This window comes from Nicotiana tabacum, chromosome 7 (genome assembly GCF_000715075.1).
Source record: "Nicotiana tabacum cultivar K326 chromosome 7, ASM71507v2, whole genome shotgun sequence".
In the NCBI taxonomy this organism is placed as follows: Eukaryota; Viridiplantae; Streptophyta; class Magnoliopsida; order Solanales; family Solanaceae; genus Nicotiana; species Nicotiana tabacum.
Window position 1 is genome coordinate 71821073 of NC_134086.1, and position 10249 is coordinate 71831321.

General features: G+C 38.0%; 1 long non-coding RNA gene across 1 annotated transcript; it reads left to right on the forward strand.

Moving 5' to 3' along the window:
* Window positions 1-6510: 6510 nt before the first annotated feature.
* LOC107823372 (uncharacterized) lies at window positions 6511-9212 on the forward strand. The gene is made up of 5 exons (XR_012711348.1): window positions 6511-6884; window positions 6972-7215; window positions 8297-8678; window positions 8759-8857; window positions 8938-9212. It is a non-coding gene; the product is annotated as an uncharacterized LOC107823372 (long non-coding RNA).
* The last annotated feature ends 1037 nt before the right edge of the window (window positions 9213-10249 follow it).

The window sequence follows — 10249 nt, forward strand, 5'->3', positions numbered from 1 at the left end:
TACGATCGGCTGGGCTGGATGCGCCCCTGGTGTTTGAAGTACCTGCACTACCTGCTCAGGTGTGCGAGCAGCGGGAGTCTGATTGCCTCCCCCGGCCTGTGAAGTAGTTGTGGCTGTAGTAGCTGAAACCGCCTGAGCCAGGCCAGTGCAAACTGATAAGATCTATGTCAAGGCCTCCTAAAGACTCGGAATCACGATGGGCATAGCTGGTGCCTAAACTGGTGCTGCTGGAGCATCCATAGCTGGAGCCTGATCCTGAGCTAGGGTAGTTGGTGGATCAATAGGTGTTGTCCTCGCTGCTCTACCTCTGCCACGACCACGACCGCGTTCTCAGCCTCTTGTGGTGTTAGCTTGTTCCACTGGTGGTCATCCACCCCGCCCGCTAGCACGTGTCCTCACCATCTGTGAGAGAATGGAATAACAGAAGTTTAGTACTCGGATCAACAAGTTCGCATGACAAGAATTTCAAGAATATGAAATTTTTCCTAAAGGTTCTGCAGCCTCTTGAGGATAAATACAGATGTCTCCGTAACGATTCACAAGACTGTACTAAACTTGTTCATGACTCGTGAGACCTATGTAACCTAGGCTCTGATACCAACTTATCACAACCCTAACCTCGAACCCGATCGTGATGGTGCCTCTCATGAAGACAAGGCCAGCCAGTTCAACCCAACTTAACTTTTAAAGCAGTTAATCAACATAAAAATAGTCCAAACATGATTTAAACAATACTAGATAGCAGAAATATCGATAACAATACAGAAAGACCAACCCAACACAGCCCTAACCGGGGTGTCACAAGTCACGAGCATCTCTAAACTATAGTACTAGACTGCTAAAGTCATAAACTACTACAAGTGTTTGAAAGGAAACAGATATGATAGAGAAGTAGAGACACGGGGCTGCGGACGTCAACAGCTACCTTGTAGTCTCCGAAAACCGCTTGGAACTGGATGAATCAGCACTTAAGAGCGGTATCAGCTACGCCTGAATCTACACACAAGGTGCAGGGATTAAAATGAGTACTCCAACTCAATGAGTAACAAATGTAAATAACGACTGAAAGTAAGAAAACACGTAAAACACAAGGCATTCTATACTGAAGCAGTAAAAAAATTACTGAAAACAGTAAAACAGTGAAGAGTCAATTAAAATCCCTTTTCAACAAGTAAAACAAGTATTTGAGAGGTAAGTAAATAGATAGAAGTTCGCCCCTCGGGCACAGTATCAACAAATCCGCCCTTCGGGCAACATCTCAGAATAGTACCAGCCTCTCGGGCTCAATCTTATAACAATATCAGTCCCTCGGGCTCAATCTCACATAACAATGGGTACTCGCGCTCACTAGGAGTGTACAGACTCCGGGAGGGGCCCCTTACGACCCAAGCGCAATATCAAACCATCTCGTGGCATCAAATCTAGGCCCTTGGCCTTATATCAATCAAGCCACCTCGTGGCATATTTATTTATCTCAGGCCCTCAGCCTCATATCAGTATCAATGTATCCTCACAACTAGGCCCTCGGCCTTACTCAGACCAAAAAATCATCACAAGCCGCTCGTGCAATAGTAAAACAGTATTCCTCAGCCCAAAACATCATTTAAAAATATCATTTAAGTCTCAAAACTGAGTAAAAATGGCTGAGTAGTAAAACAATGGAAAATAACATGACTGAGTTCAAGTAATAAGTCAAAATAGTGGGAAAATAGTAATAAAAATCCCCGAATGGTTCAAATAGTTGGCACAAAGCCCAAATATGGCAATCAGCCCAAATCATGATGATAGCAAATAAGTTTCAGTCAAATACGCGTTAAAATCATCAATCGGGACGGACCAAGTCGCAATCCCCAATAGTGCACGACCCCACGCTCGTCATCGAGCATGTGTCTCACCTCAATATAGCACTACGATGTGCAAATCAGGGGTTTCAAACCCTCAAAGCATCATTTACAATCATCCTCACCTCAAACCGGCTAAATCCCTAGCTCACGATGCCTTTGCCCCTCGAATCGGCATCCACGCGCGTTAAGTCTATCCAAAATCAGAACTAGTACATCAACATATGCTAAGAGAACAAAGCCCAAGCGAAAACAATCAACAAAGGGCACAAATGCCGAAATTACCAAAACCCGACCCCCGGGCCCACTTCTCGAAAATCAGAAATTTTTACATCAATAGATTCCTTATCTCCCCACGAGTTCATACATATCAAAAGTTCTCAAATCTGACCCCAAATGGTCCTTTAAATCCACAATTAAAGGCCTAATTTCTCAAGCCCTAGTTTCCCCAATTTTAACCTTTTAATTCCTTTAACTACAGCCTTAATCCATGAAATTCTATCATAGAAATGTGTTTAAGTCCAAATCGTCCAAAAGCTCACAAGCCGAAGTCAAAAATGATGAAATAACCCAAATTTTGCGAAGAACCCTTTTTATACTTTCTGCTCAGTTAATCCGCATCAACGACACCATTGTTGCTTCTGCGGTACCGCATATGCGGTCTCTCTTCCGTATCAGTGATCTAATCTCCGCACCTGCGACTCCGCAGGTGCGGTCCAACTACCGCATCTGCGGCTCCTGACTCTTCCTCTCAAACCTTCTTCTGCAGCTTCTCTTCCGTACGTGTGGCGCCGCACTTGCGGTCCCCAAACCATAGGTGCGAAAAAACCAGAAGCAGAAAAATCTCAGCAGTTGTAATGACATCTCAACTTCTCCGACGACCACCCCAAATCATCCCGAGGCCCCCGGGACCTTAACTAAAAGAACAAACATAACCCAATACCTTATTCAAACTTGTTCCAATCATCAAAATGCCTCAAACAACATCAAATCTACCAAATCACATCAGATTCAAGCCTAAGTTTCTAAAATTCTTCCGAAATACGATTTCGATCAAAAATCCAACCAAACCACATCCGAATGACCTGAAATATTACACACACATCCCAAATGACATGACGAAGCTACTGCAACTCTCGAAATCTCATTCCGGCCCGATATCAAAATCTCGCCTACCAACCGGAAATCGCCAAAATATGAACTTGGCCAATTCAAGCCTAAAACTACTCCAACCCTCCAAAACCCATTCCGATCAAACTCCTACGTCATAAATTACCTCCCAAAGCTAATCGAACCATCAAAACTCGCATCCGAGCCCTCTAACACATAAGTCAACATCCAGTTGACTTTTCTAACTCAAGCTCTATTAAAAGAGACTAAGTATCTCAAACCTTACCAAAATCATTCTGGATTCGATCTGACCAACCCGACACCACATGACATGGTAAACAAAGCATAAAGAAGCAAAAATGGGGAAAACGGAGCGGTAACTCATTAGACGACATGGCCTGGTCATCACAGTCTACATCAACAGAAGAAAATAAAAGGGCTATCACTATAAGATAGAATGGAAAGGGGCTCCTTGGTCTGCGGATGCGATAGATATACCTCAAAGTCTCTGGGATAGTCGCCTCGCCTCAAGGATGATAGGACTGAGTCAAAGTACCTGGATCTGCACATGAAAAACATGCGTAGAAGGGGCATGAGTACACCACAGCGGTACTCAGTAAGTGACAAGCCTAACCTCGGTCGGGTAGTGACGAGGAAGGTCAGGGCCCTACTGAGGTTAAATAAAATATAAAGTTCGACAGTGTAGAACAGATCAGTATAAATAAGTACACTAGTAAAAGTAACACAAGATATAAAAGGGCAACAACAACTATTACAGAGGCAAGGTAAACACTGAAAAAATAAGGCTCAACACCAAAATAACAATCGAGGATCTCCCAGGATACCATCATGTAGTCCCAATTATACATATCCAATGGATCTCCCAGGATCCCGTCCCATAGTCCAACTCATAATGCACGGGGATCTACCGAAATCACGTTCCGTAGTCACAAATGTAAATACCCAGTATTCGAGGAATCTACCGGATGCAGTCCCGTAGTTCCATATAATTGTGCAGGGGGATTACCGGAATCCCATATCCGTAGTCCCAAATAAATAGACAAGGGGTAGCTACCGGAATCCCACATCCGTAGTCCCAAATAAAAAGGCAAGGGGGAGCTACCGGAATCCATATCCATAGTCCCAAATGTAATTACGTAGCAGCATCAGGAAAACATTCAGAAATATCAATTTCATATCAAGGAAAACAAGTAATTCTATCCTAGCATGTTGCACGGAATTCAGGTAAAGCAGTTTGAGCAAATAATGCAATTAAAACACTTAGACATGCTTTTCTAAGCTAACAACAGGCTTTAAATGTAGGTAATATAAATAGGAAAAGAAACATACTAGTAATTACTTAATGAAAACTGGATTTTTAACAATTAGCACAAGTATGCACTCGTCACCTCACGTACAAGGCATTTCAATTAATAGTAATACCAAATCCTAAGGGGAAGGTCCCCCGCACAAGGTTAGGCAAGCCACTAACCTCGAACCAGCTCAAATCAATCTGAAACCACGCTCTTGCCACGAGTATCTGACTCTAAATGTCCCAAATCTATCTAATTCAATTGCATAATGTAAATAACACTTCAAGTAATTGATTCTACAAAGAAATTCTAAGCTAATACGTGAAATTAGGTAAAGTGACCAAAACACCCCTCGAGCCCATGTCTTGGAATTGGGTAAAATTTTATATTTCCAGGATCCTCACACTCTCACGAGTTCAGTCATAATAAAAGTACCAAAATCGGACTTCAAATGGTCCCTCAAATCATCACTCAAATGTCGCTAATTAGTCAAGCTCTAACCCCCAAATTACTACTGATTTTCCTTAATTTTTCATGCTTATAATGATAAAAATCACTCCAATATCGAGTTTAGGACCAAAGACCTTACCCCCAATGAACTCCTCTGAAAATCCCTCTTGAAAAATGCTCCCCAAGCTTCTTCCCATTTGAAAAGTGGTGAAAAATAGCTAAATTTTGCGAAGGCAAGTATTTATATGTTTCTGCCCAGTTAATCCACTTCTATGGCCCTAGGACCGCATCTGCGGTCCCGCTTCTACGAGGACATGGTCGCATCTGCGACCTTTCACTTAAAGACCAGCTTCCGTACCTGCGATTACCCATTCGCAGATGCGGTACCGCTTCTGCGGTAAGTCTCCTTCATCTGTGGACCCTGCTGATCCTCCCCAATTCCGCTTCTGCAATTGCTCCACCGCTTCTGCAACTCCGCACCAGCGGGACCCAACCGCCGGTGCGGTTATGACAGATATCAGCTGCTTCAAACCACTTCCAATTCTTCCGACAACCATCCGAAATCATCCCAAGGCCCCCGAGACCTCAACCAAACGCACAAACAAGTCTAATAACACTGTCCAAACTTATACCACTCCTTAAAACACCTAAAACAATATTGAAATGACGAATCAACCACGGATTCAAGCCTAAGAACTCCAAAACTCTAAAAATACGCTTTCGATCAAAAAGTCTATCAAACCTCGTCTGAATGACATGAAATTTTGCACACACGTCATATTCAACACTACGGAGCTACTCCAACTTCTGAAATTCCATTCCAATCCTCGGATCAAAATCTCACTATCGAACCGGAAACTTCAAAATTCGACTTTCGGCATTTCAAGCCTAAATTAGCTACGGACCTCCAAAACACTATCCGAACATGCTCCTAAATCCGAAATCACCCAACGAAGCTAACGGAACCATCAGAATTCCATTCCGAGGCCGTCTTCATACTGTTCCGACTACGGTCAAATTTTCAATACTTAAGCTCTCATGTAGGGACTAAGTGTCCCAAAACTCTCCGAAACTCAAACCAAAACATCCCGGCAAATCAAAATAGCAGGAATAAATACGGGGAAAGCAGTTAATAGGGGATCGAGGCATTAATTCTTAAGACGACCGGCCTGGTCGTCATAGCATGACAAGTATTTTATGCGGATGATCTTTCTAATAAAGGGTGGCATGTCGTACGAAAGTTTCAACCTCGTGATTGTTTTGACATTATGCAGAAAGAGGATGGTGATTATGAGGAGTTAGATAATTCTACACAAATGAAAAGAAAAAGAACTCATTAAGGTTTGAAACTTTATCATGTATGCTTTTAATTTGTTAAATTCTTTATGATGTTCATACTGGACTCATTTGATTAGCAAGTTCAATAGCATGAAAGGGAAAGGTCTTTAAAACCCATTGAGTTGTTGTTTATTAACCGAATATATATGCACTTATGATAAAATTGTCTTACTAACTATCTGTATCTCTAAGTTTCTATGTGTTTTTTGTTTCTACTAATTTTCTCCAACTATGTTTATTGCCTGCCAGCCTTCTAGCTTATTTTCAAACCATTCACATAAAGATGATTCATCTGAAGAAGCATCTTCCAAGTTCAAAGTTCGTCGAAATATAAAACTTATTTGATATTGTATCTTTCAGATATTATTTTTAGTTAATCCATTTAGGTCGGAATGTGCTCTCATGTCTCAAAAATAGTCAATGTGCTAGTTGGCATCTCTTTTCTTATTGACAACTTGCTGAAATTTTTTTCTTGTTGCGGTAGCTTAATAATACTCTTCTTTCTTTTGTTCTATTAGGTTGACATGAATCCATCAAAATCTCGGAAATATGAAATGCAATCAACTTCAAAAACTATTAAGCATTCATACGTTGCACTATGCCTTAGCAAGGGGACAAAGGCAAAGCTTTAGATCATTGGGTTAGGTAAGGGTGAATGCTGAACAGAGACTCCCAATTGGAAATAGCAAAAATCGTAATGCAACAGCTTTTTATCTGAATGAGCTAGCTCAGAATACAAATCTTGCACCTCCTGGTTTTGATCCACTAGAAGATGATGTTTCCCTTCCTCAAGAAGTTGAAGTGATGCAAGACACTCAAAGAAGCAAAATAAGTATTTTTTTGTCTCGGTTTATAATATTTTTTGCTGTTATTGGATTGGTCTTTTCTTTTGTGATTAACTTAAATTTGAAAGTAGCAGGTCCATGTGAATCTAAAAGGCAAAAAAGTGAGGAAAGAACAGATGTAAAAATGTTCTAGGACTCAAAGTTGGAGAAAAGTTGAGCGTCACTTTCTACCACAATCGAGTTGTTGGGAAGCATTCAGCCACATTTGTGAGACACTTTGGTATATTAGTTCGTGATCGAAATATGTATTCATTGCGCGTACACTCCTGGGCGGATATCGAAGAATATAAGTTGCACCACATGTGGGAAGCTGTTACTGTAAGAATTTAAAGTATTACTTTGTTGTTTTTCCTTTTTCTTTTCTTCTTTCACAAATGAAAAGAAAATCAATTTTGAACCTTATAATCTTACATAATAATAAATAAAGTTTAAAGAAAATTAGCTCTTTATTTGTTTATCTTGCCCTTCTTTCTTTTCTTCGATTTTAGATTGTAAAAAAGTACTTGTGAGTTTACATCAGTGCATCTGCTTTTCTTTTCTAGTTTGTAAGAGTTCGAAAATAAAATTAAATGGGTCGAAACTAATAGTTTTTGTTGCTTTCCATAAAAAACTGTCAACATCCTATTTTTTCTGTATAATAAACTGAGAAAAACATTCATTTCTCTTTAGCAAAAGTTTCTCAACAATAATATCTTTTCTATACTCTTCACTGCATTTCGTCTCATCATCAAAGATAAGAAGAAAGACTTCACCGTAATGTTCTTTTGCTGATAATGTATTTTTCAAGCTATTAAACTCATGCATCTTCTTAAGTTTACACTTGAATTTATTTCCATTTCTATCACTATTTTTCTTGTAAATGAATGAAGAATCTCACAAAACTGGAAACTATAGAAAACTGGAAATAAATTGTAGACTTTGTACTAATTTGTATTTGTGGAATCTTGTAAACTTGTTGAAACTACTATGGTTAATATGTTAGTTTAAAGTTCAGTCAATGATTAAGGATATCATCCGTAGATCTGTTCCATTTTGAGTAATAATTAACATCCAAAATAAAATGTTTCCTCCTAATAAAAGTATTTTCTAGAGATGGAAATCTGCAAATGTAAAGAACACATCTATAAACTATATTGATGAATCTGCTCCCTTCTCCTGTTGGTTTGGGAAAGTTAATACAAGATCCAATTATATATGATGTCGAGCATGTTTTCTTTTTTACAAATTATGATGTCGAGCTCTTTCTCATATTTAATAATCACTTCATCTTAAGAGATAAATTAATTTGTCACTAGTAACTCTCAAATGTTTAATTTAATATTGTTGGTTAAATTTTTCTTTTTTGTTTAGTTAAAACTCTTTAAGTTTTATGTTTGATGATATTCTTAAAATATTATAGGACAAATTTGATAGTGCTGAGATAATTGGTCAAAGAGATCGTGTCTTCAAACATATTAGAAGGTTATGGAATAATTGGAGGGGATCATTGCAAATGATTGTGAAATCTAAGCCATTACGCGACGTTCTAAATGATGTGCCTGAGGGAGTCGACAAGAGTGATTGGGAATGGTAGGTTAAGGAGCACTTCTTATCTGAAAAGTTTAAGGTTTGGCTTCATAACAATTTATAGCATCTTAGTTTTTTAAGCGGCCGACTGTACCTTCTATGATCTGTTGTTATTATTATAGGAAAGAAGTACAGGAAACTCAATCAATAGGTCTAAGTTGATTATGCCTCATTGTACAGATAGCAAGCCTATCAGAGAGATTATTTATGAACTGGTAAGTAAATCATGTTATTGTGTTAAGAAACTCCATCTTTCTTTAAATGATTTGTTTGACTTGTTTATTCAAACGCAAAGGGGGACAAAGATGGTAATCAACCAGATATGGCAACTGTTTTCTTTGAGACTCATAAGAAGGACGATAAGCTTGTCGAACCTGAAACCAATGAAAAATATGTATGTTTATTGATAAATTTTATTTTATCCCTTCCTTTGACTAAAAGCATTGCATTATCTCAAAGCTTATAATTTTTTAGGCTGAAATTCAAGAACTGGTACAATCTGAGTCGTCTCTTACAAACATTGAGGTTGTATAAAGATGCTTTGGACCTCAATGCAAGAGTCATGTAGTTGGATTTGGAGGTGGAATAACTGCTAAGGAGCTGAAAAGCGGTAACTCCTATAAGGCTGCACTGTTGGATAAGCTGAATGCAACTCGGAAAGAAAAATCTAGACCCTTAATTTGGTAGTTTGCATGTGATTAGTATCCAGCAATACATTGAACATACTGGATAGAAAAATACTATGAATAGCAGTCAACTAGTCAGATACCTCTGCTCTGGATTTTAGCAGATATCTCTGTTTTGTTCTTTGAAAGTGTAACTTTCTTGTATGCTTTAGCATATTATTTTATTAATACTATATAAAAAAGCAATAGCAACTACTTTGTAGGTAAAAAAATAAATAGTAGTGTCTCTACCATATGTAGTTTTCATTTTCTTTTTCGACTCTTTATTGATATTGACATGCGTTAGATAGTTTCATTCATGATACAAATAGACAGAACAATAGTAGGAAAAAGATGACAGAAATTTATGAATTAGTTTGTTTGGTATTTTATTCTCAATGTAATTATATGTACTGATATGTTTTATTTGCTTTTTAAGATTCTCTTTCTAGAAATTTATCTCTTTATTGTTGTTGTCTGCCCCTCCCCTCTTTGGTATTAGGAAAAAAGAAAACAGTGTCAACAAAGGCACACCATCACTGGAGATGGTGCTTAGACTTGACTGTAGTTTAGCTCTTTGGGACTTTCCATATTATGGTTATTTGAATTCCAGAAAATCTCTTATGATTTATATTTATAATGGCTAAGCTTGATTTATTTACTTCAATTGTTTAATCAACATGCTGATTAAATTTATTCATTTTTTTTCAAATAAAGTAGCTAGAGAAGTTTTTACTAAACTGACACGAACTTATTCTTTTAGCAGATCAAATATTTGAAGTATGAAGACGTCATTGAAAAAAGTGCAAAGCAAGTTGATGCATAATAGATTTTATAGTTTTCTTAGCGGTTGTGTAGGGATGTTATCATTAGTACATGTGTTACTATTTCATTTTCTCTTTTTAAAGAGTTGATAGTGAGAAAGTCATACAGTTTAGATCGGTAAATATTCTAATAATGTGTTGCTTTTTAGTTCTTTCTAATTAACATTTTAGTTTTATGTGAATATATATTGATTACTTATTATTTTTTCTGATGCGTGTGTGAAAGTATATGGAATAATAAATATTATTGTGCAAACACGGAAAAAATTATAATATTATCTGATTGCATTTATTAAA